This window comes from Lissotriton vulgaris, chromosome 3_1, assembly GCF_964263255.1.
Source record: "Lissotriton vulgaris chromosome 3_1, aLisVul1.2, whole genome shotgun sequence".
NCBI lineage: Eukaryota > Metazoa > Chordata > Amphibia > Caudata > Salamandridae > Lissotriton > Lissotriton vulgaris.
Window position 1 is genome coordinate 92,785,058 of NC_141689.1, and position 20,457 is coordinate 92,805,514.

At 51.7% G+C, this 20,457-nt stretch overlaps 1 protein-coding gene across 1 annotated transcript in view; it reads left to right on the forward strand.

Moving 5' to 3' along the window:
- Positions 1-20,457, forward strand: part of ADAM33 (ADAM metallopeptidase domain 33) — a 227,705-nt gene that overhangs the window by 144,854 nt on the left and 62,394 nt on the right. The gene's annotated exons all lie outside the window — the stretch shown is intronic.

The following is a 20,457-nucleotide window of genomic DNA, read 5'->3' on the forward strand; positions in this document are numbered from 1 at the left end:
TGGTTATAGGCTATATAAATGACAAAATAAAACGTTATTTACAATATTTATATTTAAAAAAAAAAAGTAGCCCCTCCCCCCCCCCCCAAGTAGCGCCGGCGGCGACGTGCGTGCTCACGTCAGCACGGGGAGAAGAGGCGTCCGCGGAGCGGCGGACATGGAGCGGGGGAGGAGCGGCGTCGGACAGGCGGGAAGGAGCGGAGAAATGAGGACCGGTGGCTGAGGCGCGAGGAGCGCTGAAATGAGGACCTGCGGCTCAGGTAATGCTCCGGGGACAGTGTCGGGGAAGGTGGGTGTCGGGAAACACCTGTTGCAACGAAAGTATTGCATCGCGCTTCCATCCAACGCGACTAGGACATCGCGGCAGGCTTCAGAATGCATGCAATTACGACGTATGCTATAACATCGCATGGACCTTTAAGTCGCTAGCGATTGCATAGCATCTACATCGGATGGCTGTTTGGAGGCTGATTTGGATGGGGTTGTTGAAATAAATACCAGCAAATACCACGCTGAGGCACATGATTTGGATGGCGCTGTTGAAATAAATACTGGCAAATACCATGCTGAGACACATGAAGCTAAACATTATAAATACCCAGATGATAAAATAGGCACTTGATCCAAACAGTACGATGTTGAAATAAATACTGGCAAATACCACGCTGAGGCACCTGAAGATAAACATTACGAGCTAATAAATACCCGCAAATACCACGCTGAGGCACCTGAAGATAAACACATGAAGGCACATGAAGATACATAAATAATTTATGATAGCGTAAAGAGATAAAAGATTTGTTTATGAAGGGAAAGGTCATGAGTTCGAATCCCCAACTTGCAACAAATGCTACAAATAATTTATGCAAAATGTACATTTTTGAAAATGGTGTATGCTGTCACCTGAAGATAAACATTACGAGCTTACATTAAATACCTCGCTGAGGCACATGAAGATACAAATGTGGGGAAAAAAAAAATACCACGCTGACTGACTAGCTTTTCTTAATTAATTTATGATAGCCTAAAGAGATATAAGAAATGTTTATGAAGGGGAAGGTCGTGAGTTCGAATCCCCAACTTGCAACAAATGCTACAAATAATTTATGCAAAATGTACATTTTTGAGAATGTTGTATGCTGTATAATTTTTCTGTTACGTGTTCATGAAAAGCTGTTTCGTCATGTACATCGGTGGATGGACGGATGGATGAAGGGTGTATGGTTGGACGGGTGAAATGCTGGGAGGTTGAATGGACGGGAAAAAGGCTGGGTGGATGAATGGATGGATGAAAGGGTGGATGGTTGGACGGGTGAACGGCTGGGTGGATAAATGGATGGATGAAAGGGTGGATGGAAGATGGTTGCATGATGAATGATGTATGGATGATGATCAGGTGGATGAATGATGGGTGGATGGATGGGTGAGAGGGCGAGTGACTGTTGTTTGTAATGCACAAAAATGAATATTTGGCCGAACAATATAATATGGTTGCATGATGAATGATGTATGGATGATGAACTGGTGGATTATGGATGGGTGAGAGGGTGAGTGACTGTTGTTTGTAATGCACAAAAATTAATATTTGGACGAACAATATAATACAGCGCTGACTGTCCAAATAACCATTCACAGAAGACAAGTTGGGTCTCTAAATACCAGCTTCCCATTAAAAATGTATGATAGCGTAAAGAGCTAAACTAAACAGAACGTTTATGAAGGGGAATGTCGGCAGTTCGAATCCCGAACTTGCAACAACTGCTACAAAGAATTAATTCCACATGAACATTTTTGAGAAATAACGTAAAGAAAAAAATAATGCGATGTTCAGGATGTTAGGGCATTAATACTGTCAATATTGTATGCTGTATCATTATTCATGTACGTGTACATTCAAAGCTGTTTCGTTATGTACATCAATGGATGCATGGATGGATGGATGAAGGGTGTATGGTTGGACGGGTGAAATGCTGGGTGGTTAGATGGACGGGAGAACGGCTGGGTGGATGAATGGATGGATGAAAGGGTGGATGGAAGATGGATGAATGATGTATGGAAGATGGGCTGGTGGATAGATGGGTGAGAGGGTGGGTGAACGGACGAAGGGTGTGTGGCTGGACGGGTGAAAGGTGGAAGGCAAGATGGATGCATGGATGGATGGATTGATGGATGGATGGGCGAATGAAGAATGGGTAGGTGTATGGATGGTGGGGCTGGTAGGGTGCGGATGGATGAAGGATGGGTCAATGGATGGATGAATGGATGGATGGATGGTAGGGTGGATGGCCCAGTGCGGTATCTCAGGTAATTAGTATTATGCCGATGTTCCCAAAATTACAATTATTGTTATTTGAACTCCAGTGGGCCTCTGAATGCCCATGCCAGTTTTTAGAATTATCTGCTGCCATCCGCTGCACCAAAGAGAGGCTCGGAAAGAATTGGATGGTGCTGTCTTCACAGCAGGACGGCCGCATTAATATATTCAAACCCCAATGCCCCAAACCCCAATGCCCATAGAGATCCCCTTTCAAGTGAACCTCCTTTTCCCGCTTTCCCTCACCCCGCATGGTCTAACCCCATATGCGTAATGCTTGGCAAAGCTGATGGTCCAACTGTTACACAGCTTTTCTCACAAATGCCAACATTTCAGGAAAATTGGTAAACTCCTTATCACTTGAAAACTAATGTGATGCAGAGATTACCCGAATTGTCCCAACAATTTAACAAGGACTCAAAACTTTTGAATTGCCACTTACTGAGAATTGTAGAGATTCTTTGACAAATGTAGAGAGATAATGTGCAAAGTCTAATACCCCCATTACATACGTCTGGTAAATTGTATGGCATTTATCACACTTTATAACGTCTGCAGAGTCAACGTTTATTAAGGTCAATAAATAACACCCAATTCATTTTGGGGGGGGGGGGGTGTAACATGTACGTTTTCTTTGCTTTCCGCACCAAAATTGTTTGCATGTCTTACTAAATGCTGAGCGTTTTCCCCCCAATAATTATTGACCCGTTGGAGCTGATGATATTTATTACAAAACAAATAATTGTGATACTTGCTGTAAGAGGAGTTGCCACACATATGACAAATAAACGTGCTGCTCGTAATGAGGCAGATCAGCTCAGCATCATGTGACTCAGGGTAATAGCTCACGTAGTCTCCCCCTCGCCCCCAAAGTCTAGAGACCCTTATGGGTGATTAGGTGGCACTGTACAAATACCGAGTTTTTGCAAAATGTATATTAACAAGAAGTCACAAAAACTCCTTCATCAGTAAAGACAGGAGGTATTTTGTGAGCCATTAAGACTAACTGCAAATGCATGGATTGGGCCTGCAAGGGAAGACGGATCTCCAAACCTGCATGTGCTTTCCTTACACGAAACAGGCTAAAATTAAAATAAAAGTAAAAAAAAAAATAGGGTTACATTACTTGCAATTTACAAATTAATAATATACCATACTAACAAAGTAATAAAAGTAGAAGATTTGAGGTCGAGGGGGACGGGAGGGGGGGACAGGGGTAGAGGTGGGTTCATGCGGCAAACACAAGAAACCGCATTGTTTTTCCCTGCGACGTAATGTACTGCGGGGTGATGTTCGGGCCAATGGGAAGCAATGCAATCACGTTGAAAAGGGATGCTTTGTCATTGGTCCCGATTAAATGGAGGAAGCGATGTAATAGACGCGATGTTACAGCGTGCGATGTAGCTGACCCCGATGTAGCGTCATACATCTGCGGGTGTCGGGCCAGGCAGGGGACGAGAAATTACTAAAACAATGTTTGGGTAGGCGGGGGGTGGGCGGGGGCACGGGCACGGGCTGCTGGCGGGGCCACGGGCTGCTGGGCAATGTCGCGGCAGGCGGGGGTAGGGGAAGCCTAAATGCTCCCGGACAAGGTCGGGACGGGTTGCTAGTTTGTAATAAAGCTTGAAACATTGAGAGAATATATTTGAACCAGTTGTTGTTGAATGGTTGCACAGATTGATGCTGTGGTGGCGCTGAGTGATGTTGTGGTGGCGACGAGTGATGCTGTGACGTTCAGTGATGCTGTGGTAGTGTATAGTGATGTTGTTGTGCCCCTGAGTGATGCTGTGGTGGTGCAGAGTGATTCTGTGGTGATGCAATAGGTAGATAGATAGAGGGAGGGCGATAGACAGAGGGAGGGCGATAGACAGAGGGAGGGCGATAGACAGAGGGAGGGCGATAGACAGAGGGAGGGCGATAGACAGAGGGAGGGCGATAGACAGAGGGAGGGCGATAGACAGAGGGAGGGCGATAGATAGAGGGAGGGCGATAGATAGATGGAGTGAGGGCGATAGATAGGGTGGGGGCGATAGATGGCGATAGATAGAGGGAGGGCGATAGATAGAGGGAGGGCGATAGATGGAGTGGGGGCGATAGACAGAGTGGGGGCGATAGACAGAGTGGGGGCGATAGACAGAGTGGGGGCGATAGACAGAGTGGGGGCGATAGAGAGTGGTGGATAGAGAGTGGTGGATAGGGAGTGGTGGATAGGGAGTGGGGGCGATGGAGTGGGGGCGATGGAGTGGGGGTGTTAGAAGGGGCGATCTCAGAGGGCCAGGTTGTACTCACCCGACCACTCCAAGACCCACCTCTTCCACAGATATTGCTGAGTCTTATCATGAGGTTCCCACCGGTGAGGACTTCGAGTCTAGGATCGTACCCACTGAGCTCACACCACACTTACGAACGGACCCCACACTGTAGGTATTCAGTGATAAGTTCTTTATCAAGCAGTAAAAATGAATCAGCACTCTTATTTACAAGCGATCGAGGGATCGTAAAGTTTGTAGTAATTCGGGAAGATGGAAGCGGGACAATCTTGGTCTTTAGGCCAGTACGAAGTGTACCCTGCACACAGCTCTCAATCCTCGAGCCGGGGGATACGAAAGATGATGGTCGTACTAGCTGCTTCACTCACGTCGAGTCGGCTCGGGTCGTGATGGTAGCGTAGATGGTCCAGCCGGACCAGAGTACTCCTCGAGCCGCGACGAGGTCAGCTGGGCTCGATCCGGAGAAGGTCTTGAGGAGCCGCGACAGCATCAGCACGGCTCAGGTGGTTTCTAGTTCAAGCTCGAGCCGCGACAGCGTCAGCAGGGCTCCGAGGTCTTAGTTCAGTCTTTGAGAGGACGAGCCGTGACAGCGTCAGCAGGGCTCCGATGGTTCAGTTCCGTGTTACTAGAAGGAGCCGCGACAGCGTCAGTAGGGCTCAGCGATTCAAAGTGGATTCTCCTTAAGGTCAGCCGCGATCAGATCAGCAGGGCTTTCTTGTCCAGGATACAACTGCCCGCTAGTTATGGTGCGGGCCTTGATATAGTCCAGTGGCCCTTTGATGTCCGGATCCTTGCAGGCGGAGGCCTCATGCCTTGGGGGCTGGTCGTTGGGGAGGTCCGGCGGTTGGCTCTTTGATCCTTTGAGGATGCACCCAGTAATTTCCAAACGCCCAACAGGGTCTGGAGCCAGCACTCGGGGAGGCCAGAGGTGCCATCAAAACTGGCCCACAGGGGGGGAGGCCCAGGTGTGACAGAAACAGGTCTCTCAGGGGAGGCCGGAGGTGTGATCGAGACTTCTTGGCTTATCTCACTCGGGATGCCCTTTACCCCCCCAGCCGGGACTGGCGCGCCTTGTAGTCTAGGTTTCACTGGGGCCCGGGTCACGCTAGGTCCAAGGAGTCAGGGGTCTCGGGGAAGGAAGATGGCTGCCGGGCCTTGTGGGGCATGCAGGTTCTAGGAGCTCGGAGTGGGACGGGATCAGCAGGGCTGGTCGTCGGCTATGGGGTCTGGGCGTACAGGAGCAGGACGACCAGGAACTCTGGGGGCAGGCTACGATAACGGGGCGCTGCGCAGGGAACTCTGGGTGCAGGGTTAAGCTCACTGGGTGCTGAGGAACGGGGGAGAGAACCACTCCACGAGGCCAGGTCCAACAGGGGGCGATAGATAGAGTGGGGGCGATAGATGGAGTGGGGGCGATAGATGGAGTGGGGGCGATAGATGGAGTGGGGGCGATAGATAGATGGAGTGGGGGCGATAGATAGATGGAGTGGGGGCGATAGATAGATGGAGTGGGGGCGATAGATAGATGGAGTGGGGGCGATAGATAGATGGAGTGGGGGCGATAGATAGATGGAGTGAGGGCGATAGATGGAGTGAGGGCGATAGATGGAGTGAGGGCGATAGATGGAGTGAGGGCGATAGATGGAGTGAGGGCGATAGATGGAGTGAGGGCGATAGATGGAGTGAGGGCGATAGATGGAGTGAGGGCGATAGATGGAGTGAGGGCGATAGATGGAGTGAGGGCGATAGATGGAGTGAGGGCGATAGATGGAGTGGGGACGATAGATAGATATAGATGGAGTGAGGGAGATAGATAGATATAGATGGAGTGAGGGCGATAGATAGAGTGGGGGCGATAGATAGAGTGGGGGCGATAGAGTGGGGGCGATAGAGTGGGGGCGATAGAGTGGGGGCGATAGAGTGGGGGCGATAGAGTGGGGGCGATAGAGTGGGGGCGATAGAGTGGGGGCGATAGAGTGGGGGCGATAGAGTGGGGGCGATAGAGTGGGGGCGATAGAGTGGGGCGATGGAGTGGGGGCGATAGATGGAGTGGGGGCGATAGATGGAGTGGGGGCGATAGATGGAGTGGGGGCGATAGATGGAGTGGGGGCGATAGATGGAGTGGGGGCGATAGATGGAGTGAGGGCGATAGATATAGATGGTGTGAGGGCGATAGATAGATATAGATGGAGTGAGGGCGATAGATAGATATAGATGGAGTGAGGGCGATAGATGGAGTGAGGGCGATAGATGGAGTGAGGGCGATAGATGGAGTGGGGGCGATAGATGGAGTGAGGGCGATAGATGGAGTGAGGGCGATAGATAGATATAGATGGAGTGAGGGCGATAGATAGATATAGATGGAGTGAGGGCGATAGATAGATATAGATGGAGTGAGGGCGATAGAGTGAGGGCGATAGATGGAGTGAGGGCGATAGATAGATATAGATGGAGTGAGGGCGATAGATAGATATAGATGGAGTGAGGGCGATAGATAGATATAGATGGAGTGAGGGCGATAGAGTGAGGGCGATAGATGGAGTGAGGGCGATAGATAGATATAGATGGAGTGAGGGCGATAGATGGAGTGAGGGCGATAGATGGAGTGAGGGCGATAGATAGATATAGATGGAGTGAGGGCGATAGATAGATATAGATGGAGTGAGGGCGATAGATAGATATAGATGGAGTGAGGGCGATAGATAGATATAGATGGAGTGAGGGCGATAGAGTGAGGGCGATAGATGGAGTGAGGGCGATAGATAGATATAGATGGAGTGAGGGCGATAGATAGATATAGATGGAGTGAGGGCGATAGATAGATATAGATGGAGTGAGGGCGATAGAGTGAGGGCGATAGATGGAGTGAGGGCGATAGATAGATATAGATGGAGTGAGGGCGATAGATAGATATAGATGGAGTGAGGGCGATAGATAGATATAGATGGAGTGAGGGCGATAGAGTGAGGGCGATAGATGGAGTGAGGGCGATAGATAGATATAGATGGAGTGAGGGCGATAGATAGATATAGATGGAGTGAGGGCGATAGATAGAGTGAGGGCGATAGATAGATGGAGTGGGGGCGATAGATAGATGGAGTGGGGGCGATAGATAGAGTGAGGGCGATAGATAGATATAGATGGAGTGAGGGCGATAGATAGATATAGATGGAGTGAGGGCGATAGATAGATATAGATGGAGTGAGGGCGATAGATAGATATAGATGGAGTGAGGGCGATAGATAGATATAGATGGAGTCTAGGGCGATCGCGGACTTTTTCACCTCTAAGATCCAACGGATCCAGGACTCCTTCCCTGTGCAGGAGCCTGAGATGTCCGGCCGGGCGGAGAATGCCGCTGTTACCCTGCCTAACGCAGGTGTGGGCCTGGCTGTATTTCCTCCTCTCTCTATGACCGCTTCATTTGACCTGATGACTGGGCTTAAATCAGGTTCCCCCCGGGATGCCTGCCCCGCAAAATTTCTGGCAAAAATGGCAGCTATCATTAATCCACATGTGAACCCCCTGTTGAACTGTTCTCTGGCACAGGGTGTGGTTCCCCAGTCCTGGAAGCAGGCAATGATTATTCCCTTGCTTAAAAAGCCTGGTTTGGATGTGGAGGTGTTGGCGAATTATAGACCTATCTCGCTCCTGCTGGCTTTTGCGAAGGTCATAGAAAAGCATGTGCACAAGGTGCTTGCCGATTACTTGGAGTCCCACGACCTACTGCACCCTACCCAATCGGGTTTCCGCACCAATCTTAGCACCGAAACAGCTCTCCTGGAAGTCTCAGAGGCGATAAAGGAGGTGCTGGATTCGGGTGGTAGAGCGATGCTGGTGATGTTAGATCTGTCGGCGGCCTTCGACACCGTCCCCCATGAGGGTCTTCTCGCAAGACTCTCAGAGATTGGTCTCCGGGGGACGGTGCTCCAGTGGTTTCGATCCTTCCTGGCAGGCCGTCGACAAACGGTCTGGGCTTCTGCTTGCTCCGCCGAGATGTCGCCATTGGGTGTCGGAGTTCATCAGGGCTCTGTACTGAGCCCAACTCTATTTAACATCTTCATGACCCCTCTGGCGGCTCTGGCGGAGTCTTTCGGGGCTCAGATCGTTTCCTACGCCGATGACACCCAGCTCCTCTTCACCTGTGAGAGGGGTGCGGATTTCGATGGAGGTAGGATCCAGGGTTGCCTTGAGGCTGTGTTTCAGTGGTTCCAACATAACAGCCTCAAGTGCAACTCTGATAAATCCGAGGTCCTCTTTTTCGGGTGCAGTTCGGACCCGGACTGGAAAGTGTGGTGGCCTGAGAACATGTTTCCACCAGCAAGTTCGTCCCAGGTGGCAAAAAACCTTGGGATTAAGATCGATAATGGCCTCACACTACGCTCACAGGTAATCGGTCCCACTGGCACCTGCTTTGGCCTGCTCCGGATGCTACGTAAGTTTCTCCCCCTGTTATCGGAGGAACACAGGAAGATCACGGTACAGGCGATCATAGGCTCGAGAATCGACTACTCCAACATCCTTTATCTCGGCCTGCCAGAATACCTGCTCCAACGGTTACAGGTTGTCCAGAATTCGGCAGCACGGGCCATCTTTGGACTATCTCGCCGTGCCAGAGCCTCGGGCCTCCTGGAGGCACTGCACTGGCTTCCTGTCCGGAAGCGGATAATCTTCAAGACTCTTACTCTGGCACACAAAGCCCTGCACGCCTCCGGAGCGAAATACCTCCAGAAAAGGCTGACCTTTTACCATCCGGCAAGGTCGCTTAGGTCAGAATCCTTGTTTCTTGCTTCGGTGCCTCGTGTGAAGAAAGCACGTATTGGAGGCCGCTCCTTTTAAATTATTGGCGCCCCAGTTGTGGAATAAGTTGCCTGTGACCCTGCGCAGCACTCCAAACCTGTTGCCTTTTAGGAAGGGGCTCAAAACCTGGCTTTTTACCTCTTAGTTTTTTGGTCCTGTCTGGTTTTTCTCTGTCTTTTACTTTACTTTCCCTGTTGTGTTATGAGATTAGTGTGCAATTTAAAGCGTCGGGACACTCTTTTGAGTAGCCGTACGCTATATAAAACCCCGGTATAACATAACATAACATAACAGTGAGGGCGATAGATAGATATAGATGGAGTGAGGGCGATAGAGTGAGGGTGATAGATGGAGTGAGGGCGATAGATAGAGAGATAGATGGAGTGAGGGCGATAGATAGAGTGAGGGCGATAGATAGATATAGATGGAGTGAGGGCGATAGATAGATATAGATGGAGTGAGGGCGATAGAGTGAGGGCGATAGATGGAGTGAGGGCGATAGATAGATATAGATGGAGTGAGGGCGATAGATAGATATAGATGGAGTGAGGGCGATAGATAGATATAGATGGAGTGAGGGCGATAGAGTGAGGGTGATAGATGGAGTGAGGGCGATAGATAGAGAGATAGATGGAGTGAGGGCGATAGAGTGAGGGTGATAGATGGAGTGAGGGCGATAGATAGAGAGATAGATGGAGTGAGGGAGATAGATAGAGAGATAGATGGAGTGAGGGAGATAGATAGAGAGATAGATGGAGTGAGGGAGATAGATAGAGAGATAGATGGAGTGAGGGCGATAGAGTGAGGGTGATAGATGGAGTGAGGGCGATAGATAGAGAGATAGATGGAGTGAGGGCGATAGAGTGAGGGTGATAGATGGAGTGAGGGCGATAGATAGAGAGATAGATGGAGTGAGGGCGATAGAGTGAGGGTGATAGATGGAGTCAGGGCGATAGATAGAGAGATAGATGGAGTGAGGGAGATAGATAGAGAGATAGATGGAGTGAGGGAGATAGATAGAGAGATAGATGGAGTGAGGGAGATAGATAGAGAGATAGATGGAGTGAGGGAGATAGATGGAGTGAGGGCGATAGATAGATATAGATGGAGTGAGGGCGATAGATAGATATAGATGGAGTGAGGGCGCTAGATAGATATAGATGGAGTGAGGGCGATAGAGTGAGGGTGATAGATGGAGTGAGGGCGATAGATAGAGAGATAGATAGATGGAGTGAGGGAGATAGATAGCAGTTTCAAATATTGCCACAGTGTTGTTTTCGGTCTTCTTTTTTTTCTTCTTAATTTGGAACAAACCATCTTTACACAGACCAAAAATACTCCAACATAACCAGCTGGTCAGTAGCATTAACCAGAGAGTTCAGGTGTTAATCTATTTAATGCGTGCTTGTTGTCTGTTCATTTTATAGCATGAGATGAGCTCCCAAGAGTGTGTCAACTCACATCTAAATGCAAATGTGATCACTAAAAGACAACAGTAGCACAAAGTTGAAAACCTTTAAAAACAAATTGCCATGGCTGCCACCAGAGTAGAGTAAAAGATGCATCAACAGCAAAATTAAAACTAGAATAGAGCTGGGGGTGGTAAGCGCTAGATGGGAGAGGGGTCTTCTGTGCATGCGGTTCGAAGACCTGCTCCAAACATTGTGGCGGGTGTTGGCAAAGCTAAAGAAACCTGGTTTGGGACCAATCCTATCAGTAAATGAGGGAGGTGTGGCTTTAATGCATGCTGCTTGCTTTATCTACTTCAGAAGGATGAAAGGCAGAGCCCACTCACAATTCTGAAGCAGACTCCCTTAAAACTCATTTGGAAACTTGGTTTTCTCACTACAGTTACCTTACTTCTTGGTTGGTTTGACTCTGTAGATTAGTCTGTCTCGCTTTGGTACCTTAGGTTTTAGTGCGCTTTATAAAACAATATCATTTCATGTCATTCCTGGGAATGATTTGGAAACCTGCAGCTTTAAAAAAGATCCCTGTATGGGATTACTTTCTGGGGAAGATGTCTGCATGGGCATGAAGAAGAGCCGATTTGCGCATCACGTGCGAGTGGGGACGAGCTATAAGAACCCCAGCTTGGCGCATAAAGTGACTGGCCCAGAATCACGCAGTGCTGAGTCGGGAAGAGACATGAAGGGGGCAGAGTGCAGCGCAGCAGTACTGAAAAGCTGTCACAGGAGTACACGTCATAGGCCCGCCTGCCTCTGTCACCCTATCACGATACACACCAACGCGCACCCTGAGAGCCGCAGTGCACCCTTGACCCACACTGAATTGACCCAGCGCCCCCTGCAAGCACCAGGATTTCATCCTGCAAGGCGCTAGCACAGGAGCTACGTCACATGCAACCATGGGTCAAACACCCCCCCCCAAGAGCACACATCTCACAGTAAAGTAACCAGTGTACATGGAAAACATGTGACTCACTGTAAACATTTACAGTTCATGCCTGTCTGTGGTTCACCCCTGTTAGAGGGCTGATCTCAGGAGGGGACAGATTTGGCACCTGACCACCCTGGGACCCAATTCTCGTAAGAATACAGCCGAGCACTGGCGGGAGACCCTCAGGCTGAGGATCTCGAATCTAGAATCGTACACGCTGCGCTAGCACCACTTCAACAGAGAGACACGACACTGGAGAGTTTAAGAGAACGTATACTTTATCTCTTCAAAATAGAACTGGATCTTTATGATCCACAGAGTATTACGTACAGACAAGCCGGGGCTCGAAGAGTATTGGCAGGGGTAGGGTAGCGGGACAGTCTTAGAGTTCAAGGTATCCGGCACACAGCTCTCAATCCTCGAGCTGGGGGATACTGGATGATCTTGGGTCCAGCCGGACCAGAGTAGTCTCTCGAGCCGCGATCGAATCAGCAGGGCTCACGGTGATCTTCTTGGTTGCAAAGGAGCCGCGAACGAATCAGCAGGGCTCGGTGGTCTTCTTGGTTGCAGGGAGCCGCAAACGAATCAGCAGAGCTCAAGAGTTCTTTAAGCAGCGAGGGAGCGCGACAGCGTCAGCAGGGCTCGGTGATCTTTTCTTTTTTTAAATTTTTAAAACCTTTATTCACAGAAGAGCACACAGCTATTCAGCCTAACATCCCGGAGGCAAGGCAGCATAATAGTAGGAGAGAAAAGTGCAAGGCTATTGTACAGTACTTTGAAGGTTGTTTTTTATTTTTTAAGTAAGAGAACCAAACCAAGAAAGGAAACGCCCGAGGGCGCGAGAAAGAGGCAATGGAGCATTAGAGTAATCAAGGAGTCGGCAAAGGGCGGAGAAGGTCGGGTAAAGAATCAATAGAAGAATGAATGGAAGGATGGGGAGGGGGGGGAAGAAAAGACAGGAGAAATGCAAACAGTAGAAAACAGTTGGTGTCACAGGCTACGGTGATAAGTGCTCGTCCAGGGTGGCAGGTTCCGGTGGCAGGCACACATCCCCCCTGTACTCATTCCATGCCCCCCACACTTTAGTCCATGTCTGGGGCCTTCCCCTGGCTACATAGACCGTCTTCTCTCGGAACATGCACCAGTCCATGTTGGCTTTCCATTGCACCACCAGGGGGGCTGCTGCAGAACCCCACTTTTGAGCAATATCACGTTTGGCAACCATATTGCCCAATGTCACCCAACGAGTCTGCGCGTTGTTGTGATCAGTCGGTTCCCAAACGTTAAGGAGACACCTCCGCGCCTCCGCAGCCAACACTACACCAGTCACATCACCCATAATACGGTGCACTCTCGCCCAGTAGGGGGCAATAACGGGGCACTCCCAAAGAATATGTAAAAAGGTAGCGAGAGCTCCGCAGCCTCTCCGACAAAGGCCATCTGGCGAGAAGCCCATATGCAATAGCCGCGGACCGGTAACATACACCCGGTGCAGGATTTTAAATTGTACCAGGCGGAGACGCGAGGAAATAGCGACCTCCTTAGGGGAGGACACTGCACTCTGCCAGTCCTCATTGTCAAGCTCCAGGCCATCAGCCGTCCATTGGTCTCGCAAGCGAAGGAGGAGATCGGTCCGAACATTAATCAATTTCTTATACGACAGGGAAATAGCGCTGTCAGGCATATGGCCATCCAGTATCCTGTCCTCCAAGGGGGAGCTTTCGGGAATCTCTCCTTCCGTCGGCTTGGCAGAGAGCAATGCATGTCTCAACTGGGCGTAGCGGAAAAACTCCGCAGCGCCCAAATGGTATTCAGCCTGCAGTTGAGGAAAAGTTTTGACCTCGCCCTTAGTAATCATGTCGTTCACTCTGGAGATGCCTATGAGATCCTACTTGTCGAAGCCCTTGGTGTGCCATAGTCTGCCCAGGATATCCGAATCGTACAGCGGGGTGAATCTGGTCAGTCTGCCCTGCCAACCCTGCGCTTTAGTGATCAATCGCCAGATATGAACCGCCGTCTTGGTCGGGCCGGACAGGCGCCGATCAAAGGACCTAGAGTACAGCGCGCGGTAGTAATTGCCACCGCGTAGGAGCCACCTGTCCATTGCATAGCCCGGGTTAACCGCTGGACCGTATAAGCCGTGGTTGATAGCAGTGAGTTGAGAGGACCAATAGTACCGGCGCACATCCGGTAGGGCAATGCCACCGTCGTACCATGGCAACGTAAGCTTTTGGATGGCGACACGCGGCCGGCCATCCCAGAGCAAAGCACGTTGCAACCCCTCAATCTCCCGGAAGTAGCGAGCCGGAACCGGGTCCTGAGTGTTTTGCAATGCATATAGGAATCTGGGCAAGGACATCATTTTAAACAGCGCAGCCCGGCCCAGAAGGGAGAGCGGGAGCTTGCGCCAGCTATCAACGTCTCTCCGTAGTCGCTGGAGAGGGGGGAGCAGGTTATGGTCGTATCTCGCCCTGGAGCTACCGGAAATGTATATTCCCAGGTACTTGAAGCCCTGTCCGGCCATCTGGATATTGCAGCCTCTGGGGAGGCGTGGTGTGTCCCCCTTAAGGATGTATAGAGAAGACTTGGCCCAATTTATGACAAGGCCAGAATGACGGCCAAAGAGCCTGAGCACATCACATGCCACAATAAGCGACTTACAGGGAGAAGTCAGGTATAGTAGGATGTCATCCGCGTACAATGAAATCCTATCTTCAAATCCTGGGGCCCAAGTTATACCATGTAGGTCCGGGTGTGTACGTAACATGGCCGCGAGCGGTTCAAGAGCTAGGGCAAACAGGAGAGGCGACAGGGGGCAGCCCTGCCTAGTACCCCGGTGAAGGGCAAAGGACGCCGAGACACGGCCATTGACCGTGACATTAGCCAGCGGGGAGGCGTAGAGAAGTTTCACCCAGCTCACGAAGACTGGTCCAAACCCAAGCTTCGTCAGCACCGCCCAGAGATAGCTCCACTCAAGAGAGTCGAAAGCCATAGTGGCATCAAGGGAAGCGAGTACCGCCGGTTCTTCAAGGGTATGAGCTCTGGCCATAACACCATGGAGTCGACGTAGGTTAAGGGCAGTATTACGGTGAGGAATGAAACCTGATTGATCCGGGTGCACCAAATCACCGATGATTCCTACCAAACGGTTAGCAAGCAGTTTGGCAAGGACCTTAGGTTCCACATTAAGGAGAGAGATAGGGCGATAGGATCGGGACACATCTCTCGGTTTCCCCTCTTTATGAATAACCACAATGGTGGCAAGTCTCTGATCCAAGGGGAGGAGGCCTTCATCAAGCGCCTTCAGAAACATAGTCCGCAAGTGCGTGGAGATCACATCCGGTCGAATCTTGTATAACTCGACCGGAATACCGTTGGGGCCAGTCGCTTTACCCGATCTCAATGCACGGATCGCCAAGGCGATCTCATCAGCGGATATGTCTCGATCCAGGTCAGCACGGTCCTCTTCAGATAGACAGGGAAGGTCAATCGTAGAGAGGAACGCAGCCGAGTCAGCCTCGGAGCGATCTGAGGTGGAAGTGTAGACCCCCCCGGAAGTAATCAGCAAACGACTCGGCAATAGCACTTGGGTCCGTGACGGCCACCCCGTCGTCGCCCAAAATCTCAGGCACCACGCGGCTAGCCATCTCGCGCCGTCTAACCAAGCCAGCAACTTCCCAGCCTTGTCCCCGACGTCATAACTACGACCTTGTTGTTCCTTAGCCAGAGCAAGGGCTGCATTCGTGGCGAGATCATGGTATTCCGTCTGTTTGAGGGAGAGGGCGTGCAAAAGAGAAGGGTCAGGCTCAGGTCCCAGTTGGGACTCAAGGCGCAAAACCTCATCTTCAATGCAGGCGAGGTCGGCATCCCTGACTCGCCTGGCCTCCGCAATGAGAGCAAAAGCCTCCCCCCGTAGCACCGTCTTGAAGGCTTCCCACAGCGTAATGGACGAGCCCACCGAACCCACATTCTCCGAGAAGTAGAGCTCGATGGCCTTGGCAAGGAGTGTACGTGTCTTGAAACTACGGAAATACCATGGGTTAACCGCCACCGGTCGGTCAGACAGGACGATATCGAAATCAAACGAGACCCACAACGGGGAGTGGTCGGAAATACCCCGTGCCAAAAAACGGGCCTCGGACACAGCAGATGCATGCGCGGCTAATGTAAGAACATAGTCTATACGGGAGAGACTACCATGGGCACCCGAAAGAAAGGAGAAATGGCGGAGCGTAGGGTGTAATAGCCGCCAGCTGTCCACCAAACCCATGGAGTCAATAAAGGAAGGTAACCACAGTTGAGAACTGCGGAGATCTCTCGGCGGTTGGCGATCCAGGGAGCCAGAGCAGACTGAATTAAAATCACCCCCCATTATCAAGAGACCATCAGGCAAGGACAAAATGGCGCCACCAAGGTCCTGAAAAGTACTGGATTGTAGGCCAGGGGGAACATAAACCGAAAGTAGCGTGAGGGAACGCCCTTCCCATCTCCCCGCCACTGCAGCGTAGCGCCCCCTCATCAATCACAGTGACATCTATCTCAAGGGGAAGAGACGCACGTACTAGGATCCCCGCCCCCCCGGGAACCCGAGGAGAACCCAGAGTGGGCCACCATCTTGTAGCCTTTACGGTTAAGAGCCTTGCAAGAGTTTCCAATCAAATGCGTCTCTTGCAGGAGTACAATATCGGGCATATGTCTTTTAAGCAGTTGTATCACCACCCCTCTCTTAACACGATCACCCAACCCGTTAACATTCCAACTGATCACTTTTAGTTTCCTACCCCCCATTGTCCCACAGTCCGACCCGTCCCGCCCCGCCAACTTAGCCAGCAATTGAAAAACAACAGTAATCACGACCCATTGCCTAGAGGAAAGAAGAGAGAAAGAACAAACAAACAAATGAACCTGTACAAACGAACCCCCCACCCTGCACCCCTGCATCAGACTAAAAAGCCCCCCCAACCAGCAGTGTGCCTGTCGCCCCATAAACTACTCTACAAAAAGACCCAGAGGAGAAAGGAATCCCCGCGAACACCTCCCGCCACCCTCCATGAAATAACAGGAGAGTCAAAAGGTTGTCTGAGTAACAGTACCGGCAGTCTCATGAAGCGGGGTCACCAACCGCCAGTATCACACAGTATAGCCAAGTCTCATAGATCCGCGCCACCAGCTGCACCTCCTTCGTGTTCATCTCGAGTGTCTCGACGCGGTGACAAAGTGTCGAGCCATTCGCTCACATTCTCAGCGAAGTCAAAGAACAAGGCACGGCCCTCATGTTCGACACGGAGTTTGGCAGGGAACATCATAGAGTATTTGTACCCCATGTCCCGCAGGCGCCGCTTCACACCCGCGTAGCTTTGGCGTTGTCGTTGCACAGTCCTGGTAAAGTCCGGGTAAAAGTGAAGTTCAGCATTCTGATATTTAAGCGGCCCATGCCGTCTGGATGCTTGTAGGATCGCGTCTCGGTCCCGAAAATTGAGGAGCCGTGCTACGATGGGTCTAGGCGCCATGCCCGTTTTCGGCGGGCCGCCCGGCACCCGGTGGGCACGTTCCACTGAGAAAAAGAAAAAGAAAAACTACGAGGCCAAGGGGAGTTGGAGGAAAAGAAGCTCCAACGAGAACACAAAGACAAGAGACTCCAGCTGGAGCACAAGCGCAGCCTGAAGGAGAACGAGCTCAAGGCCCGGAGTGAAGAAAACCGAACCTTGGGAAGCCGAGAAGCGGCTCCCCCACCAGAAGCAAAGGTCCACATCCCCAAGGACGTGGTAAAAGAATATTACAAGAACGATGACATACAGCAATGGTTTAAAGCCTATGAGGACGCCATGACCTCCCACCGAATTCCGCAGAAAGATTGGGGAGCTGGGCTGTGGGGCCGATTCCTGAGTGAGGGGAGAGACACCCTGCTCGACCTACCCTCTTCTATGCAGAACTCCTACAGCCACATGAAGGAGGCCCTCTTGTCAGGATACGGCCTCACCCCAGAAATGTACCGCCAGCGGTTCCGGGACTGCAAGAAGATTCCTGGGACTACCTGGGTGGAGTATGTCAACGTTTTCAGCAGAGCATTCGACGGGTGGGTCAAGGGCAGCAAAGTCACCACCATGGATGAACTCACTGACCTCATGCTCTGGGAACATCTGTCCGTGAACTGTTTTGTGGAACTTCGCCAGCATCTGCTCAACAGCAAGCTTGCCGACCCGCGGAAGCTGGCCGTGGAGGCTGATCGCTGGGTGAATACCCGGGTCCCCCGGGGTCCCGTAGTAGAATCCCCAAAAACAGTCAGGGATCTCCCCGCCAGAGGGGTGGAGGGAACCAAGGTAGACAGAGGGATTCACAGTCTGGACCCTCAACGTAGTCCCCCCAGAGGCCAAACCTAGACCCTACCAGCCACCGCACCGGACAACCGTGGGCACCGGGTCACGATTTCCTGTTACCGATGCCAACAAACCAGGCATTACGCCAGTGACCCCCTGTGTCGCATGGCCCCGACCCTCACCAGCCAGACAGGTAGCAAATGTAGCTCTAGGGGAAGAGATGGAGGACACCGAGAAGTGGGAACCCGCCACCATGGCCCTAGTCTCCCTAGGAGACCGAGAGATGATCCCTGGGGCCCCCTTGCCCGATAATACTAAGAAGTACAGACAGTTAGTGAAGGTGAACGGCCGCCGGGTGGAGGCTCTTCGTGACACCGGGGCAAGTATCACAGGTATCCTCAGCCACCTAGTCAGGGAGGACGAGATCATTCCGAATGTCCTATGCCCCGTATTGTCCGCTGATAACACTGAGAGTCTTTGCAAGATGGCCCTGGTACCGTTCGAATGGGGGGGAGTGACAGGAGAGTTACGAGGCGCTTTCAGGGCCTCCCAACCCGTAGACTGTCTCCTGGGCAACGACCTAGAAAGTCCCCCATGGAGACAGGTAGAACGTAAAACACACCTGGGCATGATGGGCCTACCCGAGTGGGTGTGCGCCACCACTCGATCCATGTCCGCTCGACTACCCCCCATCGGGCGGTCATTGCTGAGCCTCCCAACCACCTCCCGGTAGAAGAGGATAGGGAAGATCGGGCTGAGCCCAACGGCCTCTCCCCGGAGGGAGAACCCGTTCCCGACCCTGAGACCTGGCATCCCGAGGCCGCACAGCTCCCTGAGATAGATGATCTGCCCGAGTTGGCGCAGTGGCGTCATGAGGCGGGCCCCTACCGAGAGGAGTTCTGTCAGGAGCAAGCCACTTGCCCGTCCCTGGACGGACTCCGACGACAAGCCGCGGCCCAAGCTGCGGGCGACCAAACTGGGACTCATTCCCTGTACTGGGAGAATGGCCTCCTGTATAGTGAACAGCGGTCTGCGAAGCTAGGGTCGGGCCGGGTGCTCGTGGTACCCCAACGCTTCCGTGACTTTCTCCTGGGTCTGGCCCATGATGTACCCCTGGCGGGACACTTGGGCCAAGATAAGACCTACGATCGCCTAGTCACTCACTTTTACTGGCCGAAAATGCGAACGAATGTAGAGACCCACTGTAAGTCCTGCCCCACGTGCCAGGCCAGTGGAAAGAGTGGAGGCGCGCGCAAGGCTCCCCTCCAGCCCTTTCTGGTCGTCAGCACCCCCTTTGAGCGGGTCGGGATCGACATAGTAGGACCCCTGGACCCCAGAACCTCCCAAGGACACCGATTTATCCTGGTCCCGGTAGACCACGCCACCAGGTACCCCAAAGCTTGCTTCAGCTCACACTCAATCTTGAGTTTGGCCAACTCGAGTTCATGATTGCGGGTCCTTTCTCGGTCCGCTAGTTCTCCGGGGGAGAGGCCCCCATCCGGGAAGCTGCTCCGTACCGGCGTGTTGCTGCCTCCTCTTGGGTTGGGTTCGGGTTCGGTCGGTTGCTCTGTTCCTCCTCCTGACGGGGGAAGGTTGTCTTCGGACTCAACCCAAGTTTGTAGAGCTTTTTGCATATCTTCCTTGGTGTTTAGGCCTGTGGTAGCAATTCCTCGTTCCTTGCAAAATTCCTTCAATTCTCTGTGAGTGTAATCTTCTAACCGTTCCGGAAGGAACGCGGGGCTTGCATCATTCTTAGTGGTACCCTTGTTACTCTTCTCTGCCATCTCTGTTTGGTAGTGCGTCAGCCGCTTACTGTATGATATCTAGATTTACAGACTCGGACCCCGTCGCTTGCCAAAAATGTTAGAGGGCTGATCTCAGGAGGGGACAGATTTGGCACCTGACCACCCTGGGACCCACCTCTTGTAAGAATACAGCCGAGCACTGGCGGGAGACCCTCAGGCTGAGGATCTCGAATCTAGAATCGTACACGCTGCGCTAGCACCACTTCAACAGAGAGATACGACACTGGAGAGTTTAAGAGAACGTATACTTTATCTCTTCAAAATAGAACTGGATCTTTATGATCCACAGAGTATTACGTACAGACGAGCCGGGGCTCGAAGAGTATTGGCAGGGGTAGGGTAGCGGGACAGTCTTAGAGTTCAAGGTATCCGGCGCACAGCTCTCAATCCTCGAGCTGGGGGATACTGGATGATCTTGGGTCCAGCCGGACCAGAGTAGTCTCTCGAGCCGCGATCGAATCAGCAGGGTTCACGGTGATCTTCTTGGTTGCAAAGGAGCCGCGAACGAATCAGCAGGGCTCGGTGGCCTTCTTGGTTGCAGGGAGCCGCGA